This window comes from Erythrolamprus reginae, chromosome 3 (genome assembly GCF_031021105.1).
Source record: "Erythrolamprus reginae isolate rEryReg1 chromosome 3, rEryReg1.hap1, whole genome shotgun sequence".
In the NCBI taxonomy this organism is placed as follows: domain Eukaryota; kingdom Metazoa; phylum Chordata; class Lepidosauria; order Squamata; family Dipsadidae; genus Erythrolamprus; species Erythrolamprus reginae.
Window position 1 is genome coordinate 247989207 of NC_091952.1, and position 26886 is coordinate 248016092.

Here is a 26886-nt window from a genome sequence, read left to right on the forward strand (position 1 = left end):
AAGAAAATAGATTACTTCAATGTTTTCTACTGGAGATTGTCCTTTAAAGCAGTGTTTCCCAATCTTGGCAACTTGGAGATATCTGGACTTCAACTCCCAGAATTCCCCAGCCAGCATTTGCTGGCTGGGGAATTCTGGGAGTTGAAGTCCAAATATCTTGAAGTTGCCAAGGTTGGGAAACACTGCTTTAGACATTTATCCTATTGCAAAGCTGAGGATTACTGGGTTAGCAGGAACCAAAAGGATTTCTTCACATGAAGTGATTATCTCTGGGTTGGCTCTTGCATCGTGTCAAAGCTATTTCTCAAATTTGCATTGTATTTGCTTTGGGCCTTCTGCCCAACAACTAACTTTGAGACCACCATTACTGGCAACAAGTTATGTTCATTTTCCATAGCTCAAGTTTTCAAATCACACACATTCTCTCTATTTATATCGGGCACAAAGCAGATAATAAATCATACTTCTATGAATAATAACAACCTACATTGCTGTTTGGCATTATAATAAAGCTCTATTGAAACACCATCCAATTGCTGCTGCTTCCCACCTGGCCTTTAGAGATGATATGATTGTATTCACAATGGGGAATTAACAGGGATCTCTTCCTGTTCACCATTAAGCCTGGTATCCATTTAAAAAAAAAAAGATTGTGTGATTATTATGATACTGGAAGCAGACAATCTGTCAAAGAAGGCAACATCAAAATCTGGAAATCTACCTGTTCTGTCAGGCTCTCTGGTAGGAGCCTCCCGAAAAATCAAGGGTACAAATTTCAGACACACACACGTTTGAAAATACAAAACAATGTTCTTTATCCCAAAATTCAAAATAAACTAAGCACTCTTTTTGTATTGCAAAGAGCACTCGTCCCAAAACAGCCGGGTTGTCTGTACAATTAACCTTAAGCAGTCATTAAGTACTTAGCTAGCAGCTGTGAAAAAACTTCACACTCCTTTTTCTTCCAACGAAGTGAGACACACACACACACACACAAACACATGTTGCTCTGCTTTGTTTTCAAAGGCGTGAAAAATCAACAAGCAAAGTCCAGAAACCAGCAACCCAGGATTCCTGGCGAACTGCAATCAGATAATCTTCCACAATGGCCAAACCCACACGCTGCTATTTATAGCAACAGCCCTAATTACTGGAGCCCCACCCAAACACAGGTGGCCGCTCTTATCTCCTGTAATATGTCCTTACTTGGTCTCTTCTACGCATAATTCTGCACTTGCGTGGATCCAAAACATCTTCATCCGAATCAATGGAAGATAAGGGAGATTGACTGCCTGGGCTGTGTGCCAAGCCCCCCTCTTCCGAGTCACTCTCACCTTCTTCTTCGTCCAAGGAAACTAACTGTGAACTGACTCTGTCGGCAATAACACAGGCCTGTGACATGTTGAAGTTTCCCCTGCATCCACCTCCACATTCCTTGGGGCAGGAGCTGGGCCAGAGCCCACCACAATACTACCTAGAGTGAAAAACAGTGGTAATGTGGAAAATAGTTGTTATTCATTCCAAGCCAGAATGATTGGTTTATTTCACTTGTTTACTGAATAAAAGAGAAAAGGGGTATGGGATTCATTGTCCAGGTTTTGAAATGTTTGCAAGCCAAAGCCTATACAAGTTAACAGTAGTAATTTTATTTTACTACTTTGTGGAGGGGGTGCACCACAGACATACAGGTACAGTGGTCACACCTACCGTATTTTTTGGAGTATAAGATGCACTGGAGTATAAAATGCACCTTAGTTTTTGGGGAGGAAAATAGGGAAAAGAATCTGCTTACCAGGTATTCATCTGGCTAGCGTCCTTAGTCTGGTCAGCTTCAGCACATTATTTTATCCCCTGGTTAGGGCTTTAAAAAAAACTTTATTTGGAGAGAGTAACAATGAAAGAGCTTGCAAGCTAGTGAGACTTGGGAACATTGTTAGAACTTGGTTAGGGCTGGAAATAAAAATGCTGAGCAAGTAGAGCAATAAAATAAAAACTGCAAAGACTTAGTGCTTGGAAAACATTCTTTGTAGAGAATAACAGTGAAAGACCTTGCAAGCCAGTAAGAGCTGGGAATATTGTTAACACCTGGTTAGGGCTGGAAAGAAATATCTGGAGCAAGTTAAAGCAATGAAAAAAACCTGTCCACTGAGAGCATGTGCACCAAGACACATTCCAATCACACTTGGCCAATAAAATTCTATTCTATTCTATTCTATTCTATTACTATCATTAAGTGTTGTACCACATGATTATTGACAAATGTATCTTTTTCTTTAATAATAATAATAATAATAATAATAATAATAATAATAATAATAATGTTCTGTCGGGCTCTCTGGTAGACTTCTCCCAAAAATTCAGAGGTACAAATTTCAGACACACAAACGTTTGAAAATTCAAAACAATGTTCTTTATAATGAAAAGTCACTTAAACTAAGCCCTCTTTTGGTATAGCAAAGAGCACTCGTCTCCAAACAAACTGGTAATTTGTACAAGTCCCTTATCAGTTATGTGATACTTAGCTTGCAGCTGTGAGTCAATTCACAGTCCTTCTACTTTCACAAAGTGAAACACACTTTGCTCTGGTTTAGTTTCAAAGCGGGGGGAAATCAGCACACAAAAGGTCAAAGTCAGTAAAGCAGTCATGAAACACAATGATCAGATAATCCTCCACAATGGCCAAACCCACAGGCAGCCTCACTAATTACCACAGCCCCACCCAACCACAGGTGGCCTCATTTTCTTTGATAATAATCTCTCAGTTGTTGTTGCCTATGCATCGCTCTCCGCATGCGTGGCTGTATCATTAACTCTTGTTCTGAATCCAAGGAGGAGCTAGATAATTGATCTCCTTCTGAGCTGTCTGCCCCACTCTCCTCCTCCCTGACACTCATGTCTTCTTGGTCAGAGGAGCCTTCATCAGCAGATTCCACCAGGGGCAAAACAGGCCTGCAGCATGTGGATGTCTCCCCCACATCCACAGTCCTTGGGGCAGGAGCTGGGCCAGAGCTAACCACAACAAATAATAATAATAATAATAATAATAATAATAATAATAATAATAATTTATTAGATTTGTAGGCCACCCCTCTCCGTAGACTCCATAGACTTATGTTCTCTGAGAGCATATGCACCAAGACAAATTCCTTGTGTGTCCAATCACACTTGGCCAATAAAAATCTATTCTATTCTATTCTATTCTACTCTACTCTACTCTATTCTAATTTCTTCCAACAACTTAACATTTCAAGTTTAGGGTACATGAAGATGAAAATGGTACCAGTACATAAAATCCATAATGCCAATTTTTAAAATAGTAATTAAGTGTAGTGCCATAACTGGGAGATGATATTAGTATGTCACTAGAGGACTGTTGTGGAAAATGACAGTTGATTGGGATAAGGGCCTCCTGGTATATTTAGAGTATCAAAGCAAATAAAAAGCCAAGCCTATTTTCATAATTGCATATTTGTGATTCATTTTTCTTGATGTTTCAATATTTTATTGTGAATTAATTTTTGGAGAGAACTAACCTATCTCCCTTTGACATTCAATTCTGCTAGGTAACATTTGCCACTGTCTTTCAAGAGAGGTAATTATTAGTTTGCTATTCTGGGCATCTTCTTAATTAATGTCAAGCACATCCAAGAGCAAGGAGCAACAACAGGTTGACCTTCTGTGGATTTGTAAGTGAAGCAGGATGAGGTTTTCTTGCACCTTAGATGCCAAGCCAGTGAGATATATACCGCAGCAATAGTCTGCACTGGGAAATAATAATTTTGCCATCTCTGAAAAATGCCATCGTAAACTAATTTCATATTTTTTCTCAAGAATTATAATAAAATGTCACCGAGGACACCAGCAATCAAAACTCAAAGATTTCTAGTTCGTGATTATTTCCTCCAGATTCTTAATTAAAATTTTTAGATAAAAGGTAGGAAAAAGAAAGTAAAATTTACATTATATTCGGAGTATAGTTGCATTGATGGGTCTTCCCTTTCTCTTTTTTTAACACTAAAAATTAGGACTCTGGATACTTTGCATTTATTTTCTAAGTTAGTGGGGATTTTTTTTTAACCTGGCAACTTTAAACTTTGCTGCAAATAGTTTCAAAATATCCTGCCTTGAATGGGCTTTGCTTATGAGATCTAGATAGTTGCCTTCCTCTTTCAATAAGCTCTATTTTTTTTTTATTTATTTATTTATTTATTTATTTATTTATTTATTTATTTATTTATTTATTTATTTATTTATTTATTTATTTATTTATTTATTTATTTATTTATTTATTTATTTATTTATTCATTTATTCATTTATTCATTTATTCATTTATTCATTTATTCATTCATTCATTCATTTATTTACAGGTATAGTTTGTGTTGGAAGGGGCCCTGTGGGTCTTCTAGTCCATCCTTCCAAGGTGGGTAAAGTGAGGACCCGGATTGTGGGGGCAATATTCTGGCTCTGTTAAAAAGTGCTATTGCTAACATGTTGTAAGCCGCCCTGAGTTTAAGGAAAAGAATAGCATAAAAATCAATCAATCAAACAAACAAATAAATAAATGTTCTGCCGGCGTGTTTCAACCGCCCCTAATTACAGGGTAATTAGTCCAGGAAGACACACACCACACGATAAAAGGAAAACCCAAAAGTTTTTATAAACAGAAAAACAGAAACAGCTCCCTTTTCTGGTACACAAAAGGCACAGGTTAAATGCAATCCAGTTGCTCACCCAATAACTGGGAAATTGAGTCCAATTCTAAAATCCAGAGAGTCCACACACAATCCTGAACAGCACAAAAATCATGATCTAGACGAAACAATGAATCAGATAAACTGCCATGAGACTAAAACACCAGGTTGCCCTTTTATCTGTAGCACTAATTACAGCAGCCCCACTCAACCACAGGTGGCCTCATTTTCTCTTGTAATAATCCTTCAGTTGTTGTCTCCTATGCATCACTCTACGCATGCGTGGATGTGTCATTAAATCTTGTTCAGAATCTAAGGATGATACAGATGATTGATCTCCTCCTGGGCTGTCTGCCAAACTCCCCTCTTCCCTGCCACTCATGCTTCCTTGGTCAGAGGAGGCTTCGTCAGCAGATTCCATCGGGAGCAAAACAGGCCTGCGGCATGTGGATGTTTCCCCCACATCCATCTGCACATTCCTTGGGGCAGGAGCTGGGCCAGAGCTAACCACAACAAACAAACAAATAAATAAAAACCAACCAACCAACCTCCTGCTGGTGCAGGAGACCCTATATTATCCCGGACATATGGCAGTCCAGTCTCTTCTTGAAGGTCTCCAGTGTTGGGGCGTTCACAACCTCCGCAGGCAGGCCATTCCACTGGTTGATCGCTCTCACCATCAGAAAGTTCTTCCTTATTTCTAGGTTGAATCTCTCCTTGGTCAGCTTCCATCCGTTGCTCCTTGTCTGGCCCTCTAGTACTTTGGAAAACAGTGTGACCCCCTCCTCACCCTAAAGTATTTGAAGACTGCTATCATGTCACCCTTGGACCTCCTCTTCATTAGACTATCCATGCCCAGTTCCTGCAACCTTTCCTCCTATGTTTTGGTTTCCAATCCCCTTATCATTCTGGTTGCTCGCTTCTGCACTTTCTCTAGGGTTTCAATGTCTTTTTTGTAGGGAGGTGACCAAAACTGAATGCAGTACTCTAGGTGTGGTCTGACCAGTGGTAGACTCTTTTTTAAAAAATACAGTGGTACCTCATCTTACGAACACCTCTTCTAACGAGCTTTTCAAGACACGAACCTGGTGTTTAAGATTTTTTTGCCTCTTCTTCTGAACTATTTTCACCTTACAAACCCAAGCAGCTGCTGCTGGGATGAAGGGGTTTCTTTTTTCCCCCTTTTTTGAAGAAAGAAAAGGGAGGGGTTGCTTGGAGTAGGAAACATTTTGCAGAGAACAACATGCTTGCAAAGGCACTGAAAGGGTGTCTTTTTAAGAAAGAAAAGGGAGGAGGGAGGGGCAGCTTGGGGGAGGAAATTTTTTGCAGAGAACAATGTGCTTGCAAAGGAACTGAAACGGTGTCTTTTTAAGAAAGAAAAGGGAGGGGCAGCTTGGAGGAAAGATTTTGCAGAGAACAACGTGCTTGCAAAGGCACTGAAACGGTGTCTTTTGAAGAAAGAAAAGGGAGGGGCGCCCACCTTGCCTTTCTTCCTTGCCACTCACCCTTTAGCCTAGCCTTGCTTCTTCCACCTGCCCCCTTTAGCTGCTCCTCCCTGCCCTCTGTTCGCCTCCCTTCTAAAGTTTGGGATTTTCCTGAAGGATTTGCACGCATTATTTGCTTTTACATTGATTCCTATGGGAAACATTGTTTCATCTTACGAACCTTTCACCTTACGAACCTCCTCCTGGAACCAATTAAGTTCGTATGATGAGGTACCACTGTATCGTTATTGATTATTTACATTGATAAAAACAAAACAACATAAAAGGAAAGCACACATACATACAAACAAGACAAAATAAAGCATTATGCTTTATACATTAAGTAACTTTGGTATCAGAACTTATAATTGATACCTGCTATATAGCAGGATATTTTTTTATTTGCAGCTTATTCATTTGCAACCATTTCAATTCCTACTTACTAGTACACATTAATCTCCTTAAACTATCAATATCTGTTTGTCTGTGTTTCCTTTAGTTTCAACTATATTTATTCTGTGGTATAATGGTTCATTAAGGCAACTATATTGACATTTGATAACACTTTGTTTTTTCTCTCCATATTTCTCCATTCTCATTTGAGTGTGTATTCACAATCAAGATTTTAATTATTTATATACATTTTTTTTGTTATCCAGACATACCACATGTCCCAGGTATTGTTATCTTTATCCTGTAGTTCTTGAGTAAGCTTAGATCTTAAACAAGATCTAAGTATTGCCCACAAGATCATATGCTGCAACGTCCTGCCTGTCGGCAACTACTTCAGCTTTAACCACAACAACACAAGAACACACAACAGATTTAAACTTAATATTAACCGCTCCAAACTTGACTGTAAAAAATATGACTTCAGTAACCGAGTTGTCGAAGCATGGAACTCATTACCCGACTCCATAGTGTCATCCCCAAACCCCCAACACTTTACCCTTAGATTATCTACGGTTGACCTATCCAGATTCCTAAGAGGTCAGTAAGGGGTGAGTACAAGTGCACTAGAGTGCCTTCCGTTCCCCTGTCCTATTGCTCTCCTATATCTCCTATACCTTTCTTCTATTCCTATATCTCTTCTTCTATTCTTTCATTGATATGTTCTATTACTATATTTTATTTTCTATTTTTTCATAGATATATTTTATTATGAGTATTTCCTCTATAACCTTCATCATGTATTTTACTATGTGTGTGTGTATATATATATATACCCACTAAAACTCTCATTGTATATTGGACAAAATAAATAAATAAATAAATAAAATAAAGAGTGGTAGACTCTATCTCCTTAAGTGCTGGCATCTGCTGTTTATTTTATTTATTTATTTTGTCAAACAATTATAGGTTGGTATTTTGTACACATAAAACATTAGATAGGTAATGATAAAAAGTAACAAAAGAAGACAATAGGACAGGGACGGTAGGCACAATGGTGCGCTTATGCTTATGCTGTGGGGTATCCCGAGTCTACGGAGAAGGGTGGCATACAAATCTAATTAATAATAATAATAATAATAATAATAATAATAATAATAATAATAATAATAATGAAAGACCGTGGGGTGCTTTCTTCCTCTAAAGAAATATATTTCTCCATTTCTCCTTTAGGGAAATTTAATATTCTGCCTTTTTTTTTTAATACTTCCCAAAATATTTCATTCTTCTGGATTGTGGAGGTTTCCCCATACTTTGAAAGTTGGCTGCAGGTCCTATGCCTGATTTGGATAAGCCAGTTGGGTGAATTCTTCTTCTGCTGTTTATATCAGATGCTGCTTCTGCCAAACTCACATACATTTGGATAATCCCTCTCCCGCTTCTTTATCCTTGACAAGCCTGCCTTCTGCGAGGCCAGAATAAAGAAATAAAAGCTAAAGCAATTACCCCAGGCAATCATTTAAAAACCGATCTCTGCTTTTTATTATTATTATTGTTACAGGCTCCGGAATTAACAGCTGTAAAACAAGGACCTGATACACCGCGGTAACACTAGATAAATTCCCTGCTCTTCACTTCTCCATATATCTAGCAATTTTCTCTCTCTCTCTCTCTCTTTCCCCTGCGCTCTCTACAGAACAGATGGTACTCAAAGAAGGAAATAAAGCAGTAAGAAAAGTTCTCCAGGATTAAGAGGGACATTCGATCCAGCCTCACCTTCTGATTTGGGGTGACATCTGGGGGAGCAGGAGATAAAATCTGAAAACATTTCTAATTCGTATTTCACGGGAGATGCTTCTCAGCTAGGGTTGCCAAGGCAAGAGGTGCCATAACCATGATTTTGCTTTGCTTAGTTGTGCTTTAGCTTATGTAGAGACGATTTAGTTAATTTTGTTGAGACAGACCTGGCTAGAAGTCTCCAGTTCATTTATTGGGGTTCTTATTTAGGAGACTACACATGCCTGAGTAGAATCAAGCAGCATTGAGGCTGATTCTTCAGGTCCCCAAAGAACCTGCGAATGTATTCAGGATAGTTATGAGGAAGGGAGGGAGGAAGGAGGAAGGGAGGAAGGGGAGGGGAGGCAGGAAAGGAAAAAGTGATAGGAAGGAAGAGATGGAAGGTGGAAAGATAGGAAGAAAGGAGGGAGGAAAGTAAAAGTGAAAGGAAGAATGGAGGGAGAAATGGAGGAAGGAAGGAAAGGGAATGAGGAAAAAAGGAAGGAAGGAAGGAAGGAAGGAAAGAAGGAAGGGAGGGAGGGGAGGGAAGAGGGAGGGAGGAAAGATGGGAAGAAACTAAGGAGGAAAGTAAAAGTGATAGGAAGAAGGAATGGAGGAAGAGAGGGAGGGAGGAAGGAAGGAAGGAAGGAAAGAAGGAAAGAAGGAAAGAAGGAAAGAGGGAAAGAGGGAAAGAGGGAAAGAAGGAAAGAAGGAAAGAAGGAAAGAAGGAAAGAAGGAAAGAAGGAAAGAAGGAAAGAAGGTAAGAAGGAAAGAAGGAAAGAAGGAAAGAAGGAAAGAAGGAAAGAAGGAAAGAAGGAAAGAAGGAAAGAAGGAAGGAAGGGTTTTTTACTGTAGATTTACAGGATGTACAACCAGTTGAGTGGTGGGATTCAAAAGATTTTACTACTGGTTCTGTGGGCATGGCTTGGTGGTGTGGCATGGCTTGCTCGGTTTGGCAGGGGAAGGTTACTGTAAAATCCCCATTTCCTCCTAATCTCCTGGGACTCAGAAGGCAGGGAATAGATGGGGGCACGGCCAGTCAGAGATGGTGTTTACCTATTCTCCAAATTATTCAACATTTCTGCTACTGGTTCTCCAGAACTGGTCAGAACCTGCTGAATTCCACCTCTGAACCAGTTCCTGACATGTTGGCTTACAAACCACCACATTTGCTTAACAACTGCCAGAAAAGTTGTAAAACTTGGCTCAGTCATATGATGACCTATTTTACAACCCATCGCAAAGTACAACCGTATCTGGCAGGTGCCATTAAGATTGTTAGTCAAGGACTGCTTAGCTTAGAGGCGGAGATATTATCTGGGTAATTATTGATAGCTGATTTTCTCAGGCTAAGCTATCCCGGGTGATATTTCATTGTAGTACCATGTAAGGTAAAAGGTAGAATGTAAACATACTAATGCTGAGTCATTGGGTATGAACTGCAACCTGATTGGGCCAGAGCATTATAAGATGCAAATCAACTTCACCATTCCCTTGTGGTCGTTTGCGGTTGATGATGTTAAATTGTTAGTTGGCTGGCTGGAGCAGTTTGAGCGTGAGTTAGATATTGAGTAGAACTGAGATAGTGATATGAAGAAACCTGGATTGGTTTAGTACCTACTAGAAACCCGGATTTGCTTTGTATCTACTTGTAACCTGGATTGGTTGAATATCTACTTGTAAGTAAGATGAATACAGCTGATGTAAAGTTCCTGTATATAGAAGATTGAAGATATTTTTCACTGAAGATTAAACTACTGTTTTATACAAATGTGTCTTCGTCATTTATCTGGTTCATTAAATTGCCACAATATATTCTGATATCTTATCTAGTCCTCCTGCGTTACTCTGCATACATATACAATGGTACCTCTACTTACGAACTTAATTCATTCCGTGACCAGGTTCTTAAGTAGAAACGTTTGTAAGAAGAAGCAATTTTTCCCATAGGAATCAATGTAAAACAAATAATGTGTGCGATTGGGGAAATCACAGGGAAGGTGGAGGCCCTGTTTCCTCCCAGGAGATTCCAAGAGAGGCCCCATGGAGGCTTCTCCCTGTCTTTTCCGGCCATGTTTCTTCCCAGTCTCCACAGAGGCTTCTCCCCGCCTTTTCTGGCCCTGTTTCCTCCCAGGAGATTCCTAGAGAGGCACCACAGAGGCTTCTACCCACCTTTTATGTCCCTGTTTCCTCCCAGGAGATTCCTAGAGAGGCCCCACGGAGGCTTCTCTCTGCCTTTTCCAGTTACAGTTTCAGAGGCTCAGATTTGTAAGTGGAAAATGGTTCTGAGAAGAGGCAAAAAAATCTTGAACACCCGGTTCTTATCTAGAAAAGTTCATAAGTAGAGGCGTTCTTAGGCAGAGGTACCACTGTATCCGGACAGTCCTTTGATCTGGAGCCCTGTCATCTCATCACAACCTGGCCCTCTTCCCACTCTAGCAAATGTTATCTAGGCGGCATTGATGACAACTTCCCCACTATCATCAATCAGGAGCCATAAATGAATTTGGTTAGTACAGGTGCAACTGCAAGCTGGAAATAATGCTCCGCATGATTTTAATAGCCGCTAATTAAAGAAGAAACATTAACACAGAGAGACCTAATTTGCCATATGTCCTAGCGATACCTGAAGGGCAAGGAAAGGGTAAGTGTGCATTAGATTGAATGAATGAGGCTTCCTAACCCTAATAAAACACATTAGCATCATCAGGGCTCCTATGATATATTTACTATTAACAGCCAGGCTCACCTTTACAGCATCTGTTGGGATTGAGTTGCGCAAAACACACCCAGTTTTAAACATCATTATTTCCAACAGATTTCATAATGTAGTTTATGTTGATTCTACATGGTAATCAGGTTAAGGAAGAAAAGGAAGGGCTCAGGGAAATAATATTTTCCAAAATAAAAGGATTATGGGTTTTTTAAAAAATGGTACCCTCATCCATCTAAAATCTGTTTTCAGTAAATTGTGTTTTGGAGAGGTTTTTTCATTTATTTATTTTTTCATTAATTTTTTTATTAATTTTCTTAAAATAAACAGACACACATACAAACATTAAACATAAAGTGGGGGTGCATTTCCCCCGCTTCTCTTGAAAGTATAGATTCAAATACAGAAAAAGAATACATAATTGAATATATGTTGAATATTAAAAAGTCTAGTAAATTTGAGTTAGAATTTTCAAAATCTTAAGTACTATGTATATATAAACTAAAGTTCTTAATATATTGCTTATACATAAACTAATGTACCATAATCATCAAAAAATACCTTTAATCTAGTTTTAACTACTATGCCTGTATAGACCAAAATTCTTTATATATTGCTTATACATAAACTAATATACCATAATCATCAAACAGTACATTTAAACTAATTTCAACTACTATACGTATGTAAACCAAAATTCTTGATATGTTGCTTATACATAAACTACTGTTTCATTTATTTTTTAATTGTACTCCTAATCACATTTCAGTTGATGCTAGCAATGTTTTCCCCTGCCAAATATTTATTCCTTTTGTCTGAGGATAAATATTGTGCAAGTCCATTATTGGAAATTCTGGATGAATTTCCAATAATGAATTGGATGACCAAAGATCCCAAGATCCTGAAGAACAATATGCTAGGACTTCTCCTTGGTCATTGAACCTTTCTCTCCAGAACTCACCTTTTAGAACTGGTGCTGTATTGCTGACCTGATGGAAAATCAATTTAATTATTTCCTATATTTTTTGCACTCTATAACTTTAGCACTTTATAATTTTAACGATCTTTTAATAATTATATGTTATTCTATTAAGATCTTGAGAATAACCTAGTGTTAATTGATATTCTAATATTAATGTAATTGATGTTTATACTGTTTTATTAATAGAATTTATATGGGGTTTTTAATAATTAACATTTTAGCTAATTTATTAGAAGGGTTTTTTAAAACTGATGAATTATTAAGGTGGGTGTGACAATATGTATGAAATGAATGATTGCTATGGGTGGGCAGGATGGGACTTTGGTATGGATGAAACAAATGGAAATGGTATGAATGATTTGATTAGCCTACCTGACACTGGAGAGGTAGGAGGGGAGGGGGCACCGATATCTGAGGTGGCAGAGGATCGGAATATTCCGGTCTTGCTGGGGAGAGGCAGATATGGCGGGGGCCACAGAGCTAGCCGTTCCAGGGGAACGAGAGATCGCTGCTTAATAACGATCCCTTGTTCCGGCTCTGTGAACCCAATCCTGGGTACTGGTGATGAGTGTAATTCTGGCCCTGGGCTCAAGCTGCTGCTACTCAATGCCAGGTCGGTGGTAAATAAAGAGTTAAATAAGGTCCAGGATGGAAGTGTTTTTAATAGGAAATTGAACACAAGAACAAGGGGACACAATCTGAAGTTAGTTGGGGGTAAGATCAAAAGCAACATGAGAAAATATTATTTTACTGAAAGAGTAGTAGATGCTTGGAACAAACTTCCAGCAGACGTGGTAGATAAATCCACAGTAACTGAATTTAAACATGCCTGGGATAAACATATATCCATCCTAAGATAAAATACAGAAAATAGTACAGTATAAGGGCAGACTAGATGGACCATGAGGTCTTTTTCTGCCGTCAGACTTCTATGTTTCTATAAAGCCCTTCATGGCACCGGACCAGAATATCTCCGGGACCGCCTTCTGCCGCACGAATCCCAGCAACCAGTTAGGTCCCACAGAGTGGGTCTTCTCCAGGTCCCGTCAACTAAACAATGTCGCTTGACGGGACCCAGGGGAAGAGCCTTCTCTGTGGCGGCCCCGACCCTTTGGAACCAACTCCCCCCAGATATCAGAGTTGCCCCCACCCTCCTTGCCTTTCATAAGCTCCTTAAAACCCACCTCTGTCGTCAGGCATGAGGGAATTGAGACTTTCCCTCCCCCTAGGCTTATAGAATTTATGCATGTTATGTTAGTATGTATGATTGCTTTTTAAATTGGGGTTTTAAATTAACTTAAATATTAGATTTGTTTACATTGTATTATTATTGCTGTGAGCCGCCCCGAGTCTGCGGAGAGGGGCGGCATACAAATCTGATAAATAAAAAATAAATAAATAAATAAATGAATGAATGAAACAGAACCAAATTTTTGCAGATGATTCTTATTTAGAGAGAATCTAATTTTATTATTCTATTTTTCATAATTACTTTTCTAGAACATGTTCCCCGGGATAAACTGCAAGAAATTTCAGAGTGGAATTATCTGTTACAATAATAGTACTTCTAGCAATATACAGTAAAAAGAATATTCAACAATATTTATGATCAAATTAAATATTCAATAGCCTTAAAAAGGATGGTAGATTTTGAGAAGTTAGGATGAACTTCCTAGGCTAAAGCAGCATTTACAAAAGGAAGTTTAGAAAAACAGCTTCCACTTATTAGGCTTGGTCAACAAGGTTGAAATCCAAACCCTAATGGCCAGATGTTCCTCAGCCTTCACAACATGGAGATATGTGGACTTCAACTCCCATAATTTATTTATTTATTTATTTATTTATTATTTAGATTTGTATGCCGCCCCTCTCCGCAGACTTCATATTGTTCCTTCATTGATGACAAGCAGTAGGGCTAGAAAGATAAACAGAACAAAGGCAGTGAATCCTTTCTTTGGACACATAGAAATAAATCACATGTACACATTATTCAAAAGAGGCACTAAAAAGTTAAAGAAGAAAACAAAAACAGTAGAAATAACAATAGGACTTAGACTTATATACCACTTCACAGTCCTCTAAGCAGTTTACAGGGTCGGCACAATGTCCCCAACAATCTGTATCCTCATTTATGGATCTTGGAAGTTTTCTGTCTAAGCTAGAAGCTCACAAAGAATTGGGTCTACACACAATCGGATTATCCAATTTTTCAGCATATATTTTTTAAAACACATCACAGCAGAAATAGTTACTGTAGCAAGAGATAAAGTGAATTCCATAACCAATTGGCGGCTGCTATCACAGTCTCAGGCCGGAAGCCAAAAAGTCATAAAAATGTTGTCTTTAGATGCAGTCTTTAATCACTACACTCACATTACTTTGGCAAGAATCCAGGAAAGGCAAATTGCAGCTTTCACATGCTTCATTTTAGTAGAAAGAGTTCTCGGTCACCATGTTCAAACCATCTTTAGTCGAATGTTGATGTTCACAAAGAGCTCATCACAAGACCACCCCTTATATAGCCACAAGGCATGGCCAAGTGTTCTTTACATCTATTCATACAGAGATCTTTCCCCCCCCCTCAAATATTCCTGCTTGCCAATACTTCTGCACACTCTTGCATCTAGAAGGGGCTCTTCATCATCTCCTGAGTCACTCAAGAGCACCTCTGAAGGTGTAACAGTCTCTGGTTGGCTTTCAGCCTCTGACTCCACATCCTCTCTGGCCTCCTCATTCTCAGTCTTGGGGGCCAAGTACACAGGCCTAGAATACCAAAACACACCCATCTCTTGATCCTCAGAATCCATGATAAGCTGAGCAGGATGGGGATGGGTCACAACAGGAAGGATGGAAGGCTGAGTCAACCTTGGACAGGTCAGGATTGAGGAAATCAAATTCCTGGAAATGTGAGCAATATTGCATTCTTAGCACTGCACCCACAACAGCTGGTAAGAATCCTCTCTGGCAGTCTACAGGGATTAGCACCAGACAAACAATTAAGCAGAAAACAATCAAGGAACTTGTTCTGCCAGACTCTCTGGTAGGAGCCTCCCAAAAATTCAAACGTACAAATTTCAGACACACACACGTTTGAAAATTCAAAACAATGTTCTTTATCACAAAATTCAAAATAAACTAAGCACTCTTTTTGTATTGCAAAGAGCACTCGTCCCAAAACAACCGGGTACTTTGTACAAGTCCTTTATCAGTTCATAAGTACTTAGATTGCAGCTGTGAAGAAAGTCATAGCCCTCCTTCTTCCACGAAGTGAAACACACTTTGCTCTGCTTTGGTTTCAAAGTGGTGAAAAGTCAACAAACAAAGGTCGGAGTCAGCAAGACATTCATGAAACACAACGATCAGATAATTCTCCACAACGGCCAAACCCACATGCTGCTATTTATAGCAGCAGCACTAATTTATAGCAGCAGCACTAATTACAGCAGCCCCACCCAACCACAGGTGGCCTCAGGATTGTGGGGGCAATATCAGAGCTTCTATTTGCAGAAACTAGCCTGTTTGTGCCCAAGCAGCAAACCAGTCCAGCCAGCCCATCAACGCAACCAGCCAGCCAGCCACATACCAGTGGAAATGAAGTTGAAGTCTTCAATGAAACATAGCAGCAGTAGGAAGCTGTGGAAAAATATATTTACTTTTTATACTACCACTACTACTACTGTCTATACTACACATACAATAAACTAGTATCTTACTAGTACCTTGCTACAACTATCTTAGTTCAATAACTCACAGCAACCAACATAAAGCATTACAGCTTCTTCACAGCATACTTCCATGAACAGCAACTGCACACAGCTAACAGCGAACAGACAGAGAGAAAGAGCAGGCAGCTCTGGCCTAGTTAAATACTTTTCACATAATTGCTAGGTTGCTGCATTCTCAACTGCCTCTGAATGACTCAGCATTCTTACTCAAGGCCTACTTTCTGCATTATGATATTACCTAGGGATTTTTAATTTCTGACAGGCAATATGCTGGCTCTGTTAAAAAGTGCTTTTGCTAACATGTTGTAAGCCACCCTGAGTCTAAGGAGAAGGGCGGCATAAAAAAAATATCGAATCAAAATCGAAATCTCCCTTGCGTGTATGTCCTCACACAGGATTTTGCTTCCAGCTCATGCGCAGAAGCTGCGTTGCGTGCCGACATGCCCACCCGCTCACCAGATGCACCCATGCCAGTCACCAGGAGTAATCTGGTAGCACCAGTGAAGAGAAACCCTCATCTGATCATCACAGATTACCTGCGCATCCGCAAAAGCTTCTGCACATGCGCAGAAGCACCATGCGCAAGCAAAGATAGCACACATGCTCTCACAGTTGTGAACTGGTAGCAAGGGTAAGTGAAACCCACCACTGACATGACTCCAAAGAATTGTGTTTTTTCCCGAGGCCAAATCTTTGAAGGAAGAGAACATGGATTTATGATAGATGGAGCATTTTGGTCTTTTTTTTAAAATGATTGACTGTCGGAATAAATAATCTTGGCTCTATCTCCTGCTCTAAGATTGATGAGTTGCCTCGCTGGTATTAAAGATATTTAAGAATTACCATCTGTAATATAAATCTCCCGTCTGCTCACTAGGAATGTCACTCCGAATAAGAAAAAATTGAGATGTGGGAAATGAGAACGGTGATTGTTGTCGTGTTGTGATATATTTGACCACAGAATGGTTTAGTTGATAAGATATACCAAGATTGATCTTTTGGGGTTTTGTTTTTAAAAAAGGGGCATTCACAAGGCAGGGTACGACTGGCTAACGCAAACCACATTGCCTCTGATTTATCACTTGCGGAAAAAAATGTTTTCTGCAGCTTTATCCAAATCAAATGCAAATTTGTGCTCCACAATACGGGAATCTGAGTAAATTGCAAATATATGTCACAGTGACATGTCAAAATGTTTATATATTTCTTAGTTAAAGTATCAAAACTGAGAAAAATCATACGTTGCGTGCATGTTTAAAAGTTGGGCTTTAGGAAAAGTTATCTTTGACTCCCAATTTTTTTTCTTGACAAGATGTTAGGAATTGGTTCACCCTACTATTTTATTTGTCAAGTACACATTGGTAGTATGCAAAGAAACAACACTGTTTATATACATGATATTGGTACTAATAAGAGAGAAACATTAGGACAGGGGATGGAAGGCAGGCTGGTGCACCTATGCACGCCCCTTACTGATCTCTTGGAATGGAGTGAGGACAACAGTGGATAGTCTAAGGGTAAAGTTTTGGGAGTTTGGTGATAAAACAACAGAGTCAGGTAGTGAGTTCCATGCATTAACAACCTGATTGTTAAAGTCATTTTCTACAGTCAAGTTTGAAGCAGTTTACTTTGAGTTTGTATCTGTTATGTGCTCCTGTATTGTTGTGGTTGAAGCTGAAGTAGTCATTGACCAGAAGGACATTGTAGCAGAAGATTTTATGGGCAATGTTTAGGTGGTGTTTAAGGAGATAAAACTCCAGGCTTTCTAAGCCTAGGATTTCAAGTCTGGTTGCGTAAGATATTCTGTTATGAGTAGAGGAGTGGAGGACTCTTCTCATAAAATATCTCTGGATGCTTTCTAATGTATTTATGTCCGAAATATGGTATGGGTTCCAGACAGATGAGCTGTATTCAAGGATTGATCTGGTGAAACTTTTGTATGTTTTGATTAGTAGAGTGATACTACTAACACAAGGTCACCCAGTCAGATCCCTTATCTCCTCTTTCTCTTCCTCATACACTGACAAAGTTGGGGGCTGCAAATCCCCAGTTGGGGGTTCTATAGCCTTTGTAGGCTTCTCACACCCAAACTCTCCCTCCTCCTTCAGCTCACTGTCTGACTCCTCCAACAGCCACAATAGCCAACCATGCCCAGATGGCCCCGATTCATTAGGCTCAAAGTCCATTGCCAGAGAGCCTGGCTGCGAGCCAACCACAACAGGAAGGAAGGAAGGAAGGAAGGAAGGAAGGAAGGAAGGAAGGAAGGGGGTGATGGGAGGGAGGGAGACATTATACAAAATGTATTTATTTACTCTTTATTTATTATTTAAATTTATATGCGGCCCAATTCCATGGGACTCAGGGCGGCTTACAGCAAAGATAAAAATAAGTAAATAATTAAAATACCATGATTAGAAATAGTTTAAAACCTTAAGTAACCCCCTACAATCCTACTATCAAATATCCCAGTCAAATCATATCTTGGTCGGAATAAGGTATCAGTCTCATGGCCCCCAGCTCTGTCATCAAAGCCAGGTCTTCAGGGCCTTATGGAAAGCCAGTAGTTGGGGGCAGTATGAACCTTAAAGAACCATCAACTGAAGCTTTAATTATTACTCATAAAAATAACATACTTTTTTTTTTTTACAAAAAATGATCAACACGGATCTTGTTCAATCTGAAACTGAACGGAAAAGAAGGACCAGGGGAGACATGATAGCAGTGTTCCATTATCTCAGGGGTTGCCACAGAGAAGAGGGAGTCAAGCTATTCTCTAGAGCAGTGTTTCCCAACCTTTTTTGAGCCGCGGCACATTATTCATGTTTTCAAAATTCTGGGGAACACTGAAGGGGGGGCGGGGGGGCTAAAGAAAAGTTTGGACAAAAAAAATATCTCTTCCTCCATTTCACTCTATTTCTCCCTCCCTCTTTCTCTCTCTTCCTTCCTTCCCTTCTTTCTCTCCATCCCTCTTTCTTTCTTTCTTCCTCTCTTTTTTGCTCTCTTTCTCTCTCCCTCCTTCCCTCCCTCTATGTCTTTCCCTCTCCCTCCTTCCCCCCTTTCTTTCTCTCTCTCTCTTGCTTTCTTTCCCTCTCTTTCTCTTGCTTTCTTTCTCTCATTCTCTCTCCCCTCCTTTTTCTCTCTCTCTCTCTTTCTCTCTCGTTCACCACGCCAGCAACAGAGAGAAAAAGAAAGAGCGAGAGAGAGCCGGAGAGAGAGTGGAGTGCGCAGCAGCCATCAGCCTCCTTGCCCTCCCAGACGTCCCCAGCGCCCGGCCTCACGCCGCCTCCCGTTAGCCCGGCCGAAAGCCACACAGTCCCGGACTCCCGGATCGCTTGCTTCTCCAGCCAGCGCGGCGCTTTCCTGGGCAGATGGTTTTGCTGACCGGAGAAGCGAGCGATCCGGGAGTCCGGGACTGTGTGGCTTTGCGCCATGAAGAGAAAACGGCAGCAGGGAAAAGTCGGCCGTTTTCTCTTCATTGCGCAAAGCCACACAGTCCCGGACTCCCGGATCGCTCGCTTCTCCGGCCAGCGCGGCGCTTTCCTGGGCAGATGGCTTTGCTGACCGGAGAAGCGAGCGATCCGGGAGTCCGGGACTGTGTGGCTTTGCGCCATGAAGAGAAAACGGCCGACTTTTCCCTGCTGCCGTTTTCTCTTCATGGCGCAAAGCCACACAGTCCCGGACTCCCGGATCGCTCGCTTCTCCGGCCAGCGCAGCGCTTTCCTGGGCAAATGGCTTTGCTGACCGGAGCAACGAGCGATCCGGGAGTCTGGGACTGTGTGGCTTTGCGCCATGAAGAGAAAACGGCAGCAGGGAAAAGTCGGCCGTTTTCTCTTCATGGCGCAAAGCCACACAGTCCCGGACTCCTGGATTGCTCGCCCCAAGGCAGGAGGCGGCGGCGGAGGAGAGTGGGCGGATCGGGTGGGCAATGGGGCAGGGCGGAGAAGCCAGGGGCGCGTTTGGCCGGAGGCACCATGGGGAGGCAGGGGCAGGGAGGTGCGGCAGTAGGTGCCTCCGGCCAAACGCGCCCCTGGCTTCTCCGCCCTGCCCCATTGCCCGCCCGATCCGCCCACTCTCCTCCACCGCCTCTCGCCGCGGCACACCTGACGATGTCTCACGGCACACTAGTGTGCCGCGGCACACCGGTTGGGAAACGCTGCTCTAGAGCACTGGAGGGTAAGACAAGAAGCAACGGGTGGAAACTAATTAAGGAGAGAAGCATCTTAGAACTAAGAAGAAATTTCCTGACAGTTAGGACAATCAATCCATGAAACAACTTGCCTCCAGAAGTTGTGAATGCTCCAACACTAGAAGTTTTTAAGAAGATTTGTCTAAAGTGAAATAGGGTTTGCTGACTATGCAGGGAGTTGGACTAGAAGACCTCAGAGGTCTCTTCCAACTCTGTTGTTATTATTATTATAATGGCCATGCTTATGCCAACTTTCTAAATATAAATGGCAAGGATGCTAATTATGTTTCTGAAGAGCAATTCCACAGGACTGAAATCCTTTACTGGTTTCTGCTGGTCTTCTCCAAGCCTGACTAAATATGAATGCAAGATTATTTTCTATTTTGACTCTTTGACTTGGCTTTGGTTTTAACTGAAAGATTGTGTGTTCTGCGTGCTTCATTGCCTTTTGCATTTGGGATGACTTTGATTGGAAGATGCCTTCTTACTCACAGGGGTAGACAAAGTTGGCTCTTCTATGACATGTGGACTTCAACTCCCAGAATTCCTCAGATAGCATGATTGGCTCAGGAATTCTGGGAGTTGAAGTCCACAAGTCATAGAAGAGCCAACTTTGCCTACCCTTGTCCTAGATGAACGTAATACCATTTTCAAAACTCTGCTGTGGACAAAGGATGGGTGTGCAGTGAATGTACAAAATGAAAAATAAGGCAATTATCATAATTCCCAGGGTGTATAGAGTAGACTCGACCAAGGTGGACCGTGACCGCAGCTAAAAGAAAAATTGAATGGGTTTTGATTAAATTACATTTCAGTTAAATTAAACACAGTTAAAACGATTACTTCCCCTTCGTTGATAATATTCCTCTTCTGTCTCATTAAACATTGTAATTTTGCAGCTTCTCTTTGAGGACTTTTTCAAGCTTCTGGCTGTCCTTGGGGAGTCGAAGGTTGTGATCCTCAGTTGCGTTACACACTTCCACACTCTGAGAACAGCCCCTTAAGGTTATAGTAATGAAGGACTAGATTACGGCTTCAAAAATTGTTATATTAGCATCTTGGGTAATGAGGCTCAGCTGAGGAATCGAGGGATGATGGAGGTCAGGAGTTGCCTTAAAAAGAACAGAGACAATGGATGGAATCATTCATTTTCAACAAATAATTGCCCCACGTTTTTTAAGAAGCCATTGTGATGAGTGTTTCATGGGTCGGTGGACAACAACGGTTATTTGCTGCCTGGAAGGTGTTCTGTCGGGCTCTCTGGTAGACTCCTCCCAAAAATTCACAGGGACAAATTTCAGACACACACACGTTTGAAAATGCAAAACAATGTTCTTTATAATGAAAATTCACTTAACCTAAGCCCTCTTTTGGTATAGCAAAGAGCACTGGTCTCCAAACAAACTGGTAATTTGTACAAGTCCCTTATCAGTTCTGAGATACTTAGTTTGCAGCTGTGAGGCAATTCACAGTCCTTCTTCTTTCACAAAGTGAAACACACTTTGCTCTGGTTTAGTTTCAAAGCGGGGAAAAATCAGCGCACAAAAGGTCAAAGTCAGTAAAGCAGTCACAAAACACAACGATCAGATAATCCTCCACAATGGCCAAACCCACAGGCTGCTCTTTATAGCAGCCTCAATAATCACCACAGCCCCACCCAACCACAGGTGGCCTCATTTTCTTTGATAATAATCTCTCAGTTGTTGTTGCCTATGCATCGCTCTCCGCATGCGTGGCTGTATCATTAACTCTTGTTCTGAATCCAAGGAGGAGCTAGATAATTGATCTCCTTCTGAGTTGTCTGCCCCACTCTCCTCCTCCCTGTCACTCATGGCTTCTTGGTCAGAGGAGCCTTCATCAGCAGATTCCACCGGGGGGGGACAGGCCTGCAGCATGTGGATGTCTCCCCCACATCCACAGTCCTTGGGGCAGGAGCTGGGCCAGAGCTAACCACAACAGAAGGGAAATGCGAAATGCCTCGATTTTGTGATTTAATTAGGATTCGAACATATTTGTGGAGGGCACAATGGCTCAATGGTTAAGGAAGCTGATTTTGTCAGGTGGAAACTTGGCAACCTGGGTTTGAGACCCGTGCAAAGCACGAGTGGGTGAGTACCCGTTCCTTGCTCCAGCTGCTTCCCACCTATCAGTTCGAAAACATGCATATGTGACTAGATAAATATGTACCACTTTGGTCGGGAGGTAACAGCATTCTGTGCATCTTGTTGTATAGCCATGCTGCCTATTTGACCATGGGAAATGGCTCTCTTGAAATGGAGATGAGCACCATAGTGTCAGACAAAACTTGATACGGGAACCAGAGGTGGGTTTCTCCCTGTTCGGCCCAGTTCTGAAAATTGGAACCAACTTCTTTCCTTTGTTCATTTGTTCCTTCCTTCCATGGTTTGTTTGTTCATTCGTTCGTTTGTTCCTTCCTTCCTCCCTCTCACCCCCTCCCTCTTCCTCCTTTCCTCCCTTCATCTCTCTTTCCTTCTCTTCCTCTCCCTCTTTCCTTCCCTTCCCTCTCCCTCTTCCTCCTCTCTTCCTTCCCTCTCTCTTTCCCTCTCTTCCTACTCCTCTTCCTCCCTCCCTCTCTCCTTCGCTTCCCTTCCTTCCTCCCTCTCTCCCTCCCTCCATTCCTCCCTCTCTCCTCCTCTTCCTTCCTTCTTCCCTGCCTCCCACCCTTCCTTCTTTCCTCTGTCCCTTCCACCCTCTCCATCCCTCTCTCCTTCCATCTCTCCCTCTTCCTCCCTCCCACCTTCCCTTCTCTCCCCTTCCTCCCTTCCCTTCCTCCCTCTCTCTCTCCCTCCCTCCATTCCTCCCTCCCTCCTCCTTTTCCTTCCTTCTTCCCTGCCTCCCACCCTTCCTTCTTTCCTCTGTCCCTCCCACCCTCTCCCTCCCTCCCACCCTCTCCCTCCCTCCCACCCTCTCCCTCCTTCCCTCTCTCCCTCTCCCTCTTCCTCCCTCCCACCTTCCCTTCTCTCCCCTTCCTCCCTTCCCTTCCTCCCTCCCTCTCTCTCTCTCCCCTGTGTTAGTTTACATCTTTTGATAATCTTGCATTCAAGTACCTTATGCATAATCAAACAATAGCCATTTCAACCTGACTGGTCTTTATAATATTATTCTAGAAAATATATATTTCGAACACCTTCCATTTTGAAGGATTCCCTTGAATTTCAGCATTGATGCATTCGGACTTCTGATTGAATGTGTTGCTGGAATGTCTGCCCATTTCTATACATATCTATTGTTACAAATGTTCGGGTAACATAAATGCACTGAAAGGCTCACCACAAATTCCTTTCGCTCAATGCACCAATTCTTCAGGGATTTATTTCACCTAGTTTTTACAGCCCTATGTTAGAAGAGCCATCATGAATTCTGAGATAATAAGATCAGTTCTATAAAAATAAATCTCTGCTCTTTGCTGCAAAATGTTAGACTGGACTCTAGCATATCTCTCTCTCTCTGTGTATTTGTGTTTCCCCAGTGAAGAAGGTCATTCTGTGCATTAGATAAGCATGAAAATGTCACCGAGATGTGAGGTGGAATAGAAAAATGGGAATTAAAGGCAGCCACATGTCTTGGAGCACAAGCTGTCTCAGTGATGAACTTTGTGGGTCTTTGTTCTTGCTTCCAAAAGAGTTGTTAAGTTCTCTCGGAGTCTTCAAATTGAAATCCTTGGATCGTTAAAGCCTGTCCCCCCCAAAAAATCTCACCAAGTGGACAAGTGGTTTATCAGATTGCAAAATCAACTGCTCTGGGCTATCTGTGGTTTTTCCAGAAGAAAATCTCTGCTTTTTTTAATATAATTTTTTTTTAAATAGATTTTAAAATATAGAATATAAAACACACATACAACAAGTGCTCAGTGATTGGCGCCCACCACTGTTCTGTCGGGCTCTCTGGTAGAATCCTCCCAAAAATTCACAGGTACAAATTTCAGACACACACACATTTGAAAATTCAAAACAATGTTCTTTATAATGAAAATTCACTTAAACTAAGCCCTCTTTTGGTATAGCCAAGAGCACTCATCTCCAAACAAACTGGTAATTTGTACAAGTCCCTTTTCACTTAGCTTGCAGCTATGAGGCAATTCACAGTCCTTCTTTTTTCACAAAGTGAAACACACTTTGCTCTGGTTTAGTTACAAAGCGGGGGGAAATCAGCACACAAAAAGTCAAAGTCAGTAAAACAGTCACGAAACACAACGATCAGATAATCCTCCACAATGGCCCAACCCACAGGCTGCTATTTATAGCAGCCTCACTAATTACCACAGCCCCATCCAACCACAGGTGGCCTCATTTTCTTTGATAATAATCTCTCAGTTGTTGTTGCCTATGCATCGCTCTCTGCATGCATGGCTGTATCATTAACTCTTGTTCTGAATCCAAGGAGGAGCTAGAGAATTGATCTCCTTCTGAGCTGTCTGCCACACTCTCCTCCTCCCTGTCAGTCATGTCTTCTTGGTCAGAGGAGCCTTCATCATCAGACTCCACCGGGGGCAAAACAGGCCTGCAGCATGTGGATGTCTCTCCCACATCCACAGTCCTTGGGGCAGGAGCTGGGCCAGAGCTAACCACAACCACCAGACAAAGATTCACACCCCTCCACCAAATTGGGGGTATTTCTTATACTGTATATACCATTTTAACTCAAGAGCAATATATCTATTTACATATTATAAAGTGATTTCAATATCACCCTGGTATACTGAAGGAACATCACAGCTCCTTTTTGCCTCTAGGCAATTTTGCCTCTAGGCAATTTGAAAATTAAGGGAGACTAGGATAGATCTATTTCGGCCTTATTTTGGCCTCATCAGCTAGCCATACCCTCACTGGGACTTGAATCTGCAACCTTTGCCTTGTAAGGCAGAGAATTAACCTCTACAGTATCCAATCCTTTCAGCACTGTACCAGGGAAAGGTTACATTTTGTGTCGAATACAGTTTATATAGCAGATAATGTATATTTTTGTGTGCCTGTGTGTAATATGTATGTACACATATGGCATATATACATAGAATTAAATAGTATATTTTGGATGTTCAGTAACAGTAAATAGATAGGGAAATTGTATCTCTTTGAGGCAAAGAGAGGTCAGGCACTCTAACCCTAACTCAAACCCTTGACGTGAGTGACATTAAGTTTGCCAACTTTAGGCTAGTCACATGACCTTTAAGCCATCCCAGTCACATCATCAAGCCACTCTCACCTGGTCACATGGCCATCAAGCCACACCCACAAAATAAGCCACGCGCATAGTGTGGTAGTAAAAATTTTTTGCAGCCCTTCACTGGTTAAGAGTGAGAGAGTACAGAGTGTGGACCTGGAGCCACCCCCAGCCTTAATTCTCCGTTTCAATTCTCTGCACAGACTCAAAAGTGGTCAGTTCCCATTGTCTGCCTTAGTTGGTATACCTATTCATTGGCTAATCTTGTTAGCATGGCTCACCCAGTCATGAATATTCTAACAAAATGAGATTATAACTAATGTGATTTATTGATCCTTGCAGGAAACCCATTGCGAACAGTTGGTTTTCAGCACCAGAGATCTAAGTTCCATCATACTCCGTAAGAGTTCAAACTAATCTTGAAGTGTATTAATAAATAAGAGCTTTTGTTCCTGGTTCTCTCTACTCTGGCTGTCTAAGCCCCATTGATTTGTTTCATTTCAGTTTATTTGATCAATGACACCAGATAATTGGAAGTCACTGTGTTTTGGAGTCAGTTCAGCCAGGTATTAAATATAACCTTAACACTCTTATTTTTTTCATGTACGAGTGATGCTTCTTTGCCAAGATCTCTAACAAATTTGTGACTTTGCAAGGTTCTGTTCACAGAGTGTCTTGTTCTTGCAAGATCTTCACGAGGACTTTAGGGGAACTGAAGGCTTAAACCTATAAAGAACGGGTTGCTGGAACTGAATATATCTCGTTTAATAAAAAGAATGACTAAGGGGAACCCATACCACATCTCAGACATCAACACCCTTGAAAATGTCCAAAGATATTTCACCAGAAGAGCCCTTCACTCCTCCACTCAAAAGAAGAATATCCTACAAAAATAGACTAACAATCCTGGGCCTAGAAAGCCTAGAACTACGGTGCCTAAAACACGATTTGAGTATTGCCCACAAGATCATATGCTGCAACATCCTACCGGTCAATGACTACTTCAGCTTCAACCGCAACAACACAAGAGCACACAACAGATTCAAACTTAATACGAACCGCTCCAAACTTGACTGTAAAAAATATGATTTCAACAATCGAGTTATCGAAGCATGGAACTCATTGCCGGACTCAATTGTGTCAACCCCTAACCCCCAACATTTCTCCCTTAGACTCTCCACGATTGACCTCTCCAGGTTCCTAAGAGGCCAGTAAGGGGCGTACATAAGTGCACTGGTGTGCCTTTTGTCCCCTGTCCAATTGTCTTTCCTTTCTTTCACCTATTATATATATTCTCTTCCTTTCATATATCCTCTCCTCTAAGTTCACTTTTACCCTTATATATATTACTACATGTCTATTTTTCTTCCTATGTATTTGTGTATTGGACAAATAAATAAATAAATAAGTAAGTAAGTAAGTAAGTAAGTTAATTAATTAATTAATTAATTAACAATAGCAGTGTTCTAATAATTAAGATGCTGCCACAAAGAAGGGTCAACCCAGTCTCCATAGCACAAAGGCAGGACAAAGAAACAATGGATGGAAAGACTTCAAGGAGAAACAGTCCAGAATTGAGGAAAGATTTCCTGACAGTGAGAACAATTAATCAGTGGAACAGCTTGCCTCCAGAAATTGTGAATGTTCCAACACTGGAAGTTTTCAAGAAGAGATTGTACAACTATTTGTCTGAAATTGGTATAGGGCAATGGCCACCAACCTTTTGGGCAACAGGGAGTGGTTTTGTGGAGAGAGGT